The sequence below is a fragment of the Lactuca sativa genome, chromosome 4 (assembly GCF_002870075.4).
Source record: "Lactuca sativa cultivar Salinas chromosome 4, Lsat_Salinas_v11, whole genome shotgun sequence".
In the NCBI taxonomy this organism is placed as follows: Eukaryota; Viridiplantae; Streptophyta; class Magnoliopsida; order Asterales; family Asteraceae; genus Lactuca; species Lactuca sativa.
In genome coordinates, this window is record NC_056626.2 from 294,453,718 (window position 1) to 294,467,533 (window position 13,816).

Here is a 13,816-nt window from a genome sequence, read left to right on the forward strand (position 1 = left end):
AAGAGGGAGGACACCACCTAATACCGCTGGGCTAGAAGCCCTTTGAGTCCTAATTATAAGTAAAAAAATCATAGAGAATAACTGTTATTATTTATTGAGTCCTAATTATTAATTGAATATTTTAAACGTTACGATATAAATAAACAATTAATAGAAATTAACGATAATAAACTATAAATGTGTGACGGGTAAATGGTTAATATTGAAACGAATTAACAGACATAATTGGGAAATTTACCCAAATATTTTTCTATTGGCTTTTGCTTCTATTTATGTTCTATTATTAATAAAAAAAAATTACAACACACATTTCTCAAAAAAAAAAAACGCATGTCATGTTACTTCTTTATGTTCTTTTTCCAGATACATATCGACCTAAAAATAGTTATGTTCATCTGTTAGCAAATGCATATCGACTCAAACATATTTATATTTGGTTAATCTTTTTAAGTAAAACTAGTGAAGAGATCCATGCAAACGGAATGTATTTTCTAGATTTGTTGTTATTTTTGTTGTTTACTCTGATGAAATAGAACATTTAAAGTAACATTTTCAGCTTCATTTACTCAGATAGTTGATGGTGTTTACGACAAAGTTTATCTTTAGCTAAATACTTTTGGAAAGCAGCTTCAATGAGAGGGGCAACCTCTTCCTTTTTTTCCTTTTCAAAGTGATCCATCGTCTTAATGAGTTTTTGCATCGTCTTTTCCATTTATTGCCTCTCTCTAACTTGCTCCTGTATTTCTAACTTCATCAAGGACTGCTTTCTCAGCTTCTCCTGTCAATAGAAAAGGCAATGGTCCATATGAAATAAATACATAGGAATGGAGGATAGAAATTTTCAAACTTACCCTTTCAATGAAGAGCTTATTTTCTTTCTTTTTGATACATTTTCCAACATCATTTAGTAAAGTTTATCCTCGATCTCCCTAAGGAGAGCTGATAACGGACAAATGAATGCCAAGAGTTCTCTAATAGTCTTGATATATGATGCCAAACCTCCAGGGTAGCTTGAATTAAGCAGATCTACCTAGAAGAACCAAGCAAATTTCATTCTAGGATGCAATCCTTTGCATAAGCATCTAAAAGCTAGGATTTGATATACATTTAATATATTACTTCCAATTTAGGGTAACGAAGACGCGATTACTCGATACCCAGGTCAATGGAGATGGGCCATCAAAGGGATAACATATATAAATTACCTAAATTAATTGCCTGATTCATCACATTAGCCTAGCAGCAAGTAAAATTACTTGAGCAATCAGAGCTTTTTTTATCATCGTCATCAACACTAGGATCATACCAATTTTCAAACAATGAACATGCCCCGTTTCCAACAACATCTTTCCGAGCTCTATCTGCACATACCCCAAAAAAGTAAAATCAATCCTGTGTGACTTCATTTCATAACAGACACACACATAAAGATACACATACATGTTCGGGAGATAGAATTGAGAGGTTTTTTGGAGATTAGGAGATGAAGATGTGTAGAGTTCATTAAGTTGAAGGGTGGAAAGTTTTTGAATGGCGGAATTGACCACTAAAGCCATGAATTAGGAAATTGTGAGAACGCTCTAACTTTGATCCTGGTCCAGAAACATAGGTGTGCAAACTGCAAATGAACATCGACAATTGATAGTGATATTAGGAAGAACATCGACAAATTTAGTAGGAGACAACGGTAACGGTGAGGTTGTGACATTCATCTAGATAACACAATAAGGATACTTCCATTAGAAGCATAATATGATTCATATACATGATAGTTGATATCATTTCATTACCTCTCATAAACTAAACACAAAGTGTAATGTAAGTTTACGGTTATAGTATGGTTGTTGTGTAGCAATCAAGGTCCCTACGTAATGATAATGGGTTGATTACTTAAGGGCGGATGCAAGAAATCTTTAAATATTATTAAAAGAAAACCTTTAATTCTACACTAAAGAAATAAGGCCATTGATTTGATTCCAATCCTATATTTTCAATCGTTGAATTATTTGTTGATATCATCTTTCTCAACCTATTTATTTTTGTCCACAAATTTTATAAAATGTATATTGTATTTTAAATTAGGAATTTTATTAATGACAATTAAATCTCACCATAAGATGGATTAAATTAGGAATTCTATTAATGATAATTAAATCTCACCAAAAATAAAATGAATTAAATTAGGAATTCTATTAATGACAATTAAATCTCAGCAAAAATAAAATGAAAAAATACCCTACCCCACCCCTCATTACCAGTACCCCTACATTATCTCATTCCTTTCTTTATATGATTTATCTAACCTAAGTTTTGTAGTGGAGAAGAAAATGGAGGGAAGAAGAAATAGAATATATGTGAGCTCCAATCTATGTAGATTAGTCTTGTATTTGATCATCATGTAAGAAAGAGGAATGATATATAGATAAAAAAAAATTTGGATTCTACTTTAATTTGATCATAGTTTAGATCGATTTTGGGCACGTTTTAGAATATATTTCTTTTATTCAGTTTCAATCTATAAAACCTTTCGATTTAAGTTTAAATCTATAATGATTACGTTTTTGTGGATCCGTTTCGATTTTTATTCTTATGTTATGTATTGTTGATTTTAATTTTTTAAGTTATAGGTATATAGAGAGCAAAAGGATGGACATAGCAACACTACTACCTCTTATCCATTATTTCGATTTGGAAGATATGTCCACTAGGTAGTGAATATATATATATATATATATATATATATATATATATATATATATATATATATATATATATATGCATTTAGTCAATGATTTTTTGTGGCTTACCAGCTTGTGAATGAAAGATATACTCCAGTCAATGTATATAATGCTTTACCCATTCGATCCCTTCCTGGATTTGGAGATGGAATTCAAACCCTTATACTAGTGAGTGATCCACATACTCTACAACTGAGCAAAACCGTGTGGTGATATGTGTTTTGATTTATTGTAAAAAAAAACAAATTTTTATAAAAATAGAAATTAGGCTCTCAGAAATAAGTTATTCACCAATCTTTTTTTAATATTATAAAAAAAACATCTTTTAAACTCAATATAAAAAAAAGACAAAGTTTTAGTATACCATGTAAATAGATTAAATCAATAAATCTTATTGGAAAATGTTTAGATTGATTAATATTGGTTAATTAGTGGGGTTTTTTTTTTGGTTAACTTGTGTTGTCTGGACATGCCAAAAAGTATAGTAAGAACCTTGCACAACATTATTCTTTCGTTTAACTGGTTTGAATACTCTTATTGAGTTTACTTTCTTAAGGATAAATGGGTACACCCTACACTCTTGAAAATAGGATTGGGAACATTGTGAGTATCAAGGTTTCTTAGCAATAGGAGAAAATATTTGTATAAGATTTGCAATATAAACTATTTTTAATTACATAATAATAACTAAACAAAGATATATGAAAGATTATCTTTATAATTTAAATTCCAATATATAACATAAAAATCGTATGAATTTTTCATTGTGTTCCATTTCATGCCTCAGAAACATGTTTCTGGAATGAAATTACTCATTCTATTATCTTTCTTTTACGATTACTTATCCATTTCATTTCTTTGTTATTCCATTCTTTGCAACCTCACATATCCCAAAAAAGTAATTCAGAAATCCATCACAAAATAGAAAATGTTTTATAAACTCCTATAAGGGAAGAAGAAAGATAAGACTAAATGAGTGTATCGTGTTAATCCAATCATGATGTTCTTTCGTCTCTATTTGTATGTTTTTAGCTTGTTTGTAGTATTGTCTATAAAATATTATTGTTATATTTGAAAGTCCATTTTACCTTTTTCATTTTTTTTTGTGTATATCTTAATCTTTTAGGTTTTTTGAGTATTTGAGGGACCGCTTCTACTTGGGAGTAGGGTGAAGTCAATGGCCCTAAAACTGGAGGGTGGTTGTATTTAGAGCCACTTGAATTGAAGATTTCTGTTGGCATTAATTTCAATAATCATATGTACCCTAGAAGAGATATCATAATAATAGTTTATTTTTTATAACGTTTTTTATATATTTTTTTTAAATGTTGTACATGCGATGGCTACAAGGTGTGATCACCCCTGTCTAGGATCATGGGTAATTTGATAACTCTTTAAATCTTACACTCTATTAAAGAGTACAAACAACTTATTTTGACTTTTGGTTTCTTATGAAAGAGGCAAGGGTATAATGGTCCTTTTAATATAAATTGTTTATTTAATTGTTTATTACCTTTTATGTCAACAACATAATTACCTCCTTTTGATTATGTTTATTCAATATGTCATAATATTTTTTTGATCTAAATTTATGATTTTAAGGTGTCTGAAATTGTAAGAGTTAGAGATTTTCAAATTGTTAATCTCAATCAATCTTTTATGTAACGATAAATTATTCCAAAAAATCAGACACGAAATTTAAATTGCATTACGTATGCAAGAAATCAGGGATTTATCCATATTTAAAACCGATGAGTATGCTTCCGCTTTGCATATCTCGATAAACCATTGATGATTTCTTTATCAGACTATTGATCATCTTCATTCTCCATTCTCTCAAAAATACACATAAAGCATGTTGTTTTGACTTTTACTTAATAATTTAGATTTTTAGTCGAACGACTGGAATTATAATCACATCAGGGAAAGGTAAGAAAACAAGTAACTCAAATTCCACTTGACAACTTCTTAGTCATCTCATATATGTTTATTTCTTGATAACTGATATTTGTACTCTTCATCGATATTTGTGCTAAAGTTGCGACAACATGAAAATGATTTTTACTCAAGTTGCTTGATTTTTTTTAGATTTCTTGTACGTCGAAATTGGAGTTGACGAACAACATAAATGGTCGAATTCATCTGGGTTCTTGTGAATGTATGTAAAATATATTTTGATTTTTATGTTACGAGGGTATCAAAATTTGTGGTTTGAAAATAATTGTCGCAATTATGTTATTTAGAAATTTGAATCGGACCCTTCGATGAGATTCCCCATTTTCTTTTTACTTTTGGCGAAATGTTCAATAAGTTGAACAAACCAATTATAAACAACAGACTCATACACAAGTTATGCCATATCCTCCGCTTTTGGTTGTTAAAATCACAAATATGATTTGTTTTTTCGTTTGCTAGGATGTGTTAGGATTTGAGACATTGATTTGGATAGTTGGAAATTTTGTTTGGTCTACCTGTCTACTACCTATTCGATGAAATGCTTAAGGGAACAATATTGGGATAAACCTACGGCTTGGTTTAAATTACTTTTTTTTTAAATACTTTAAAAACGTATCGGTTTAAATTACTTTAAAAATATACTTGTGGATTTTTGTTATCTTTCATGGTTTAAATTTGTATGTTTTCTCCTTAAAGTTTCCTTTTTCATCACTAACATTTCTTTGTTTATGTTTTAGTTATAACGCCTCATTTGGCCCTTGATCACCTTGATTAGTTTCTCATACTAAGTTCTCTTTGAAAATTATATTTAATTGCAAGTTATTATACTAACACCCCCAATAATCTCTAATATATGTATAAAATGGCGACAATTATTATTTTTTATTGCAGTTTCTCTTCATATTGATTATCCAATATGATTTGAGTTCTAGAATGCTGCTACTGAGAGGATTCAACATTGTGGGGCGTTATAATTCACTACAGAATGAGGCATGATTTATATACCTTATTTGGTATTGATGGAAACATTTAATTCTTGCTCATGTAGATCGAGAAGTATTTTACAGTATGTTCTTTTAGCCTTATATTAGGAACTTTTCTGGTAAAAAAATTATTTTTAGAATTGAACTTTGAAAAAAATTCATATATAGCATCGTACTCTTAAAAAAATGACTTTTTTGGATTATTTTTAGTTGATATGAAAAGTTACATTTTTTTTTAATATTGAAGCTCATTTAAAGGATTGTTTTTTGGAAAAAAAATCCATTAATAGCATTAAACTTTTCAAAAAAAAAATACATTAATAACATTGTAGTTTCAAAAAATGATTTTTTCGTATTCTTTTGGCTATTCTAGAAAAGTTTTATTTTTTTGTACGTTAGAGCTCCTTAATAGGATTTTTTTTAAAACTTTTTGTTAATGGAAAATACATTTTCATTTTCTTTCGCATATAGATCATTTATGTAAAAAAACATTTCAAATATGGACTATTTATGTACTTTTGTTCACAAGTGAACCATTTATGTAATATATAAATTTAAATGTTATTTAGTAGGTCATTAATATGATAATTTTCTAGGAAAATTTTGTTTTTAGTATTGAAATTGGCAAAAAAAAAGTTCATTAACGGCATTGTACTTTAAAAAAATATATTATTTTGGATTATTTGTAGATGAGATTGAAACGTTTTATTTTTTCCTGCAGTGAAGCTCATTTGTAGGACAATGTTCCGGAAGCGAATTTCATTAATAGCGTTGAATTTTGCAAAGAAAATCATTAATAGCATTGTACTTTTAATATATATATATATATATATATATATATATATATATATATATATATATTGGAATTCTTTGACTGTAGATAGATTCCTTGAATACCTACCTTGATGAACATATGTGGAGAAATCTTTTTGGAAAATGATAAAATCCTGATATGACTACCTGAATAAGAAAAAGAAAAACTCAGTTTTGACTAACCTAATTTATTTAAAATCTTTATTCATTTTGGTACCTGGCATACCATTTAGATGTTCTCAAAATAGCATATGAAATAACTTCAAGATGTAATAAAGCTAAAATGTTATTTGACATGTTTCTTACTTTCTAATGATCATTACTACGAAACCTTTGAATGGTTTTTTTTTTAAATTAAAGAATGTGATCAATATACAAAACAATGTTGCATATTCAAAGCCTAATGTTCTTAATTTATTGTAATAATGTCTTCCTGTAACAATTGATTGGCCCTACCCAACTCTCTCATGCAAGGTAATGGATTTATGTTGTTATAAATGTGTCAAAATGCTTCACTTAGGTATTACTCAGCACATGGTCTTACACATGGTCTGCAGGCTATCCACATTGAATTCATGATTGAGAAGAACATATTACATTGACCAAGATCAGACCCTCAACCGTATTAGTTACCCCACTAAGATTAGCAATCTACTTTAAATAATCCTACAAAAATAGGCAATGAAATTTGAAATGTAGTAAAATTTGAATCAATTCCCAAATTATACATCAAACTTCCAACATTAAACCTTGAAGATTTTCAATTAATGTTATCAGAGTTTTTATGCATTTGATTATTTAGGTATATCGTAAATTGTTTAGCTTCCCTTGTTGATTTTACTACTTTAACATGTACAAACGATAAACATTTATAATACTTACAGATGAGAGTGTTGTCTTTTCTTTATGAAATATCTAATAGCTATTTTGACAGTAGCGTTTTTGTTTTACAATAATAAGATTTGAATGACAGATGAGAGTGTTGTCTTTTTTTTGTTTTATTAGTTGTCTTAATTCTAAAATTTATATAATTATGTAAATCTAATTCCTTATTTAGTTTATTTTAAAATAATTTACATTATAATCATAATTAATTATTTGTGGAATAAAAGTAGAATGATAACAATATATTAATTTATTTTGTATTTATCATATATATATATATATATATATATATATATATATATATATATATATATATATATATATATATATATATATATATATATAAAAGTTATATTATAATATAAGTTTATAAATAAGACACAATGTGGTTACCACCTTATAAAAATAAAAATAAAATAACAACCAATTAATTGATTCTCTATTTCATTATGGTTTTTAAACGGTTAATTATGTTCTAAAATTTTGTTATACGAAAATTTTGTCTAAATACATACAAGTAATAATGTTTTAATTTGTAAAATTATAAAAGTAATCATTGTTTATGTTTTTCATATATGAAAATCATATTACAAAAAAGAGTACTAGCATCAACATGTTTTAAAATAAACTTCACATATTATTTTAGTTCTTAAACATATATTTTGAAAAAATAACTATTTATTTTGGTGAAGATTAATGTATACTTATATATGAATGAGAGATGATACAAGAAGAATATATTCCGTGTTCTTTAAAGTATATCATGTTCCTACTAAGAACATATACAAATCTGCGTTCATAAATAAGTCCCATTTTTAATGAATTTGCTAATATTTATTGAAACACACCCTCCTTCTAAACCTTAAACCCCTAGATAATCGTACGAAACTAATTATCGAAAGAAACTATTTGGTATCGCTTCATCACTAATAGTCGAAATAAACTATTCTGGAGATTTGGTCTAAGGATTCCTCTATGTCCACATGAAGATGACATGTTCCCATTCAAGCTGATAAGAAAACAATTTCTAATGTGATTATGTTTCGCAATGACAATCAATAAAACTCAGGGACAAACAATTCCAAATGCAGGTATTTATCTCCCAGAATAGGTTTCTCGCATGACCAACTTTATATGGCATTGTCTAGAGAGATATCACATGCCAATACAAAAAGTATTAGTGAACTCTGACGAACAGTTCAATGACACTGAAGGCTATACATCAAATATGGTCAACAAAGAGGATATCATTGCTATGTATGTATTTATCTTCCAGAATCATTTGGAGGCAAGACCATTTTACCTGGAGGTGACTTTAGACATTTTTTTAGCAATACAAAGACGCAATCTTTCGGATATTATGCAGACTTCATATTCATTTGGATTATGGCGTAAATGTATGGTTTTACGTTTAACCATAAACATGAGGCTTTAGTTTGGTTGTCTAACTAATGATTTGGATGAGACAAAAGCATTTGATGAGTGGATTCTTAAAATTGGTGAAGGTCATACCGGTGGCCCAAATGATGGTGAAGCTGAAGTTGAATTTCCAAGAGACGTTGCCGTTCGCTCTGTAAGTGACCATATTCATTAATTGTGTCCACCATTTAGCCATCCTTTGAAAACCATCTTGATGGTCTATCATATTTTCAAGATAAACCTATTTTGGTCCCTACAAATGAAGAATTCGATGCTACTAATGACTACATTTTAGGATTTATGAAAGATGAAGGGAAAAAATATATGAGTTCAAATTCTTTACATGAGACAGAGTTACTAGATTTTTTTGAGGAATCAATCTACTCTTCAATTGTGTTGAATGGTTTTAAGTCATCTAGAATTTCCAACCATAAACCTACACTAAAAATAGGTGTTCCAGTCATGTTACTTCATAATATCGACCAAACCAAAGGACTATGCAATGGTACTAGGTTACTGATTGTTAGGTTTGGATGACATGTCATTAAAGCCTGAATCATATATGCTAGATTCTTCAACGAGACTACTTATATACATTGTATGAATTTAACTTCATCTAATAAAAGAATCTCATTTCGTTTTCAGCGTAGGAAATTCTCCATAGTTGTTTATTTTGTTATGACCATTAACAAAAGTCAATGACAATAATTACCATATGTTGGGTTATACTTGCGTAGGCCCGTCTTCACTCATTTTCAGTTATATGTTTTTTGTTTTCTGCGTTACAAGTGAAAAATGATTGAAGGTACTTATATATAACGAGGGAGGTCGTTTAACTAATACAACAAAAAGTTTTGTCTACAAAGTGGACCTTCAACGATTATAGATACTCAAGTGTTTCATTGTTTTTTTTTTCATCCATTTCAATGATACCAATAATGCTAAGGTTGTTTCTGTTACTTTATATTTTTTTTTATAGTGTTAGCTTTTTTATACCTTTATATGTACATTTTTATATGTTCCCCGCATTTTACGCAGGTCATTATCTAGTAGTTATATAAAAAGGAAAAAAAAAACATAATGATAAGGGTTGTTAACAACTCATATTAAAAGTCTAATAGTTCACATTTTCAGCTACCAGTAAAATGCAAGACAATACTTGTATTTGATATCCCAGTGATATTAACCAAACATCAGCCAATTACAAACTAAGGTTGGGTAGGCGGGGTGAGAGCGCTTACATATAGCCTTCGAAGTTGTAGCTTGCAGGGAGTTGTGGCTGATAGTGTTTGGAATTGCAATTCAAGATCACATTTAATGTTATCGGTGGTTTGTAGTTAAATCAAATTTATAATTATTAAAAATGTTTGACAAAATATAAATCATATAGGAACATACCAAATAAAGGAATCAGGTCACGTGCAATAAGAAAACCATGCAAATATATAAACAAAAACATACATGGACCAAAGGGTTTTCACCAGTTTTTATAAACAAAGAAACTAATATTTATACAAATCAATTTAAATATATAACACAAAGATCTCGGCTTATCACATTGACACACAGGCATGAACAAAAACTTACTGTAATATTATTTTTATTTAGACAAAATTATCAAAAACAATTTTGTTGCTAATTTTTACTCCTGCAACTGTTTGACATGCCTTTTTCTTAAGTTTCTAAAAGTTACCCTTTTCAACAATTCTTTTCTCTATCTCTGTATGCATCGGTTGACATATGTTAAAAGTGTAAAAGTATTCAATGCAGTTGTCATTTATGTGATATACAGGGGAAATCAATGAAAAATCGCTACTTTATACCTAAGATTTAAACAACTCCCACTACTATCTTTCTAGTTTTTATAAGTTTAATCCATGCATTGTTATATTAGTTCGATTTTCATAAGAATAGTAATTATAGAAGATTATTGCAGATTTTTACTACATAACATAATCAGCTTAAAAGCAGTTCGGAAGGATAACTTACATGTTCATTACTTATTCTAGTAGTGAAGCCTCTTCGATTAAAAATTAGCCATGTTGGTGATGTTAACACTACAAAAAACAAAGAATCTGTATCAACCAAAATCAAGGTAAGTTTTTTTAAGTTAAAAAAGTAATTATTCAAGTAAAGTTTTAATTACTTAAAAAATGTTTGAAGCTTCAATAGAGACCCATGACAAAAGAAGCTCCGAATATTCTTGGTCAAAAAAGCTTCGAACATTCTTTCGCACATTTTGTAGAGCACCTGATGTGCACTGATATTATTTCTTGGGAGATAAAGAGACGATGCTAAATGATGATCATGTTCCATAATAATCTTTCATTATGAGACGTAATCTAAGAAATATGTGATTCTTCCTGCAAAAAAGATGAACATCAATTTTTTAATTGATTGTCCTAAAAGGAATTAAAACTTCGTTTGGAAGACTGGAGTGTAGTGGTATCATACAAAAATAGTTAATTAAATTGGGGTTTTGATTAATCAAATGAATATTGGGGGAAGAACTGATTAGTGCAATTGGAAGAGGGAACGATGATCTATTCCAGTCGATGTCGATTCAGAGTGCTCTCGCGACACAGTAACTTGTGAAAGGGGTCGATTTGGGGAAAATCTCGCCGAACATCGTTGCTTGATTTCTCTGCTTTGCTAGAGGAAAATGACACGGAATCGACTATGCTTCACTTTGGACTGGGTGGTCACAATAGCAAGGTGGGCATAATAGCAGTAAGAAGGCAGGTGTGGATGTATAGAAGGAGGGTCGGTGTCGATTTCGGCTGCTTCTGCCCTAAAAACATAAGGCATAGGAGTAGAACACATGTCAAAAACAGGACACACAAGGAACTGAAGGTCGACAGAAATTCGACGAAGTCTGGATCAGAAGCACACACAGGTTTTGGGTGAATCGATTTCTACAGAGAATGCGTTGAATAGCAGATAGGGAAGGGATCGTGAAGAAAGAAAAAGCAGAGAAAGGCGGTAGAAGGCAGTGGAAGCGGTGGATGAAATTTGATTGGAGAGGAGGCGGTGCGACAGGGAGTCCACATTAGATGAGAGGAGGAAGTACGTTTCAAAAGTTCTTTCGGAAAAAAAAAAAAAAAAAAAAAAAAACAAAAATGTTTTGCAAACTAGTTTTAAAAGCTATTTTTGAAGTTTTTACGTAAGGAAAATTAACTTTTTCAAAAAAATCAAAAAATCCTGACTTTTTGTAACTTTTCCAAAAAGGACTTTTGGGTTTGAAAAGTTAAACCAAACAACCCTATAGCATAAGAAAACAACCAACGAAAGGAAAACACGGTTTAACAGATCAAATTGAAGAAAGAAACAATAACCGAAAAAAAAACCCCTTTTCAATAAAGAAATAAAATAAAATCAAATCAAATCAAAAAACAACCAAAGAAAGTAAAACATTGTTACTTAAGGAACATGGTTTTAATCTAATATATAATTGACATAATTGATTAAATTACGATTAAGGCTTAAAGTTTTCATATAAATTTGAAGTTTAAAATCAAACTTTTTGACTTCACGTGAAAAATGATTAAAGAACGATGTCTTAATCTCATAAAAATAGTTCTTAAATCAAATGTTATTTTTTTATTTGATTGTTTTTTAATAAATTGTTATCCTTTTATTCATTTATATGTAATATAATTGGGTAAATTTGTCATTGTACATTGTTAATGTGGGAACAAATGAAAGAAGGATGTTATAAAAGAAAAAAAAACATGAAGGTACTCATATCTGATAAGGAAGTTAGTCTAACTAATAAAACAAAAAATATTGTCTATCATAGATATTTCAACAATTATGTCAAGTTTGTTTCTAACTTTCTATTACTTATTATTATTATTATTATTATTAATGTATATTAAAAATGTCCAAACTTAGCAACAGTAATCTTCTTAATGTTTTGGCAAAAATGGTCCCTTATTTATTGATGTATGGTCAATTCCGTCTGTGAGGCATCTAATTTTTTTTTCTTGTTTTTTTCCACATGCCTAGTAAATGATCTTTCATTGTCCGGATTAATGTCATAGACACAACACACGTGTTGCGTTACTTTATCACCACAACCGCAACCAATTATTTTTCTCCAAATATCATCCGTTCAGAAAACCCACGACCACCATCTTATCTATCATTGGCTTCTTCTCGTTCTCTCCTACTAGAATATACTATCAATCAAATTAGTTCTCTCTACCAGAGTTAGTTTAACCCTCCACCGATCAACCACCTTACTTGGATACCTTCATCATCTAAATCCAATTTTGTTTGGTTACCAAATCACTATGAGCTTTCTGTCTTTTGGAGATGATTAGTGACCACCCATTCAAGTCGCAAATTCAGCAAATGTGTAACATCCCAAGATTTTTCCATTTATAGTCCATGTGAATGGAAGGGTGAAGCCATGAAAGTTCTAAGGGCTAGTTGAAGTTTTGGGACTATGAGGAGTACGTCGCGCGTACATAAGGGTACGCTGAGCATACTAGGTGTGCCCTAGTACGCTGGGCATACTCATATCAAAAGGAAACCCTAATATTTAGGGTTTGGGGGCTATATAAGCAACATTATGAGCACAAAACCCTCCCTTACCCCAGCCTCCACTACTTAGAGTCGTTTTCCCCAAACCCAAGACATTTCCTTGAGTGTTTGAGCTTTTTGAGTGTTCTTGAGTGTTTTAAAAAGAAGGTGTTGCATCAAGGAGTTGGAGAAGAAGATCAAGCTTGTAAATCTGAAGTTGGTTTGTGCCCTAGAAACTCCAGAAGGTAAAAAGCTTGGAACTTTATACTTGCATGAGATAAATCTAGTCATTTTAGCTTTATGGAAGCATTCTTGTCCCAAAAGTCCCAAAAATGGTGCATGCTATGATTTGGACGAAATGAGTTGTCCTTTCAAACCTTAGAAGAGGTCCTAAGTGATAAAAATGTGTCCCAATAGCTAGATTTGTCTCATGTATGAAATAGAAAGGTCTTAATGGATTAAGACCATGTGTTAAGAACTTTTGGACGTCCAAAG

The 13,816-nt window shown here is 30.0% G+C and overlaps 1 long non-coding RNA gene across 6 annotated transcripts; it reads right to left on the reverse strand.

Annotated features, from left to right (window-relative positions):
* Nucleotides 1-276: 276 nt before the first annotated feature.
* LOC111909862 (uncharacterized) lies at nt 277-11,835 on the reverse strand. Of its 6 annotated transcripts, XR_008231906.1 has the most exons (8): nt 10,941-11,835; nt 10,784-10,851; nt 8,888-9,047; nt 6,579-6,637; nt 1,441-1,618; nt 1,206-1,361; nt 852-1,030; nt 277-778 (listed from the first exon to the last, which is right to left on the reverse strand). It is a non-coding gene; the product is annotated as an uncharacterized LOC111909862 (long non-coding RNA). The 6 variants fall into 6 exon arrangements; XR_008231907.1 differs by lacking the exon at nt 1,441-1,618; XR_008231904.1 differs by lacking the exon at nt 8,888-9,047 and having other exon boundaries at nt 280-778.
* Between the last annotated feature and the right edge of the window lie 1,981 nt (nt 11,836-13,816).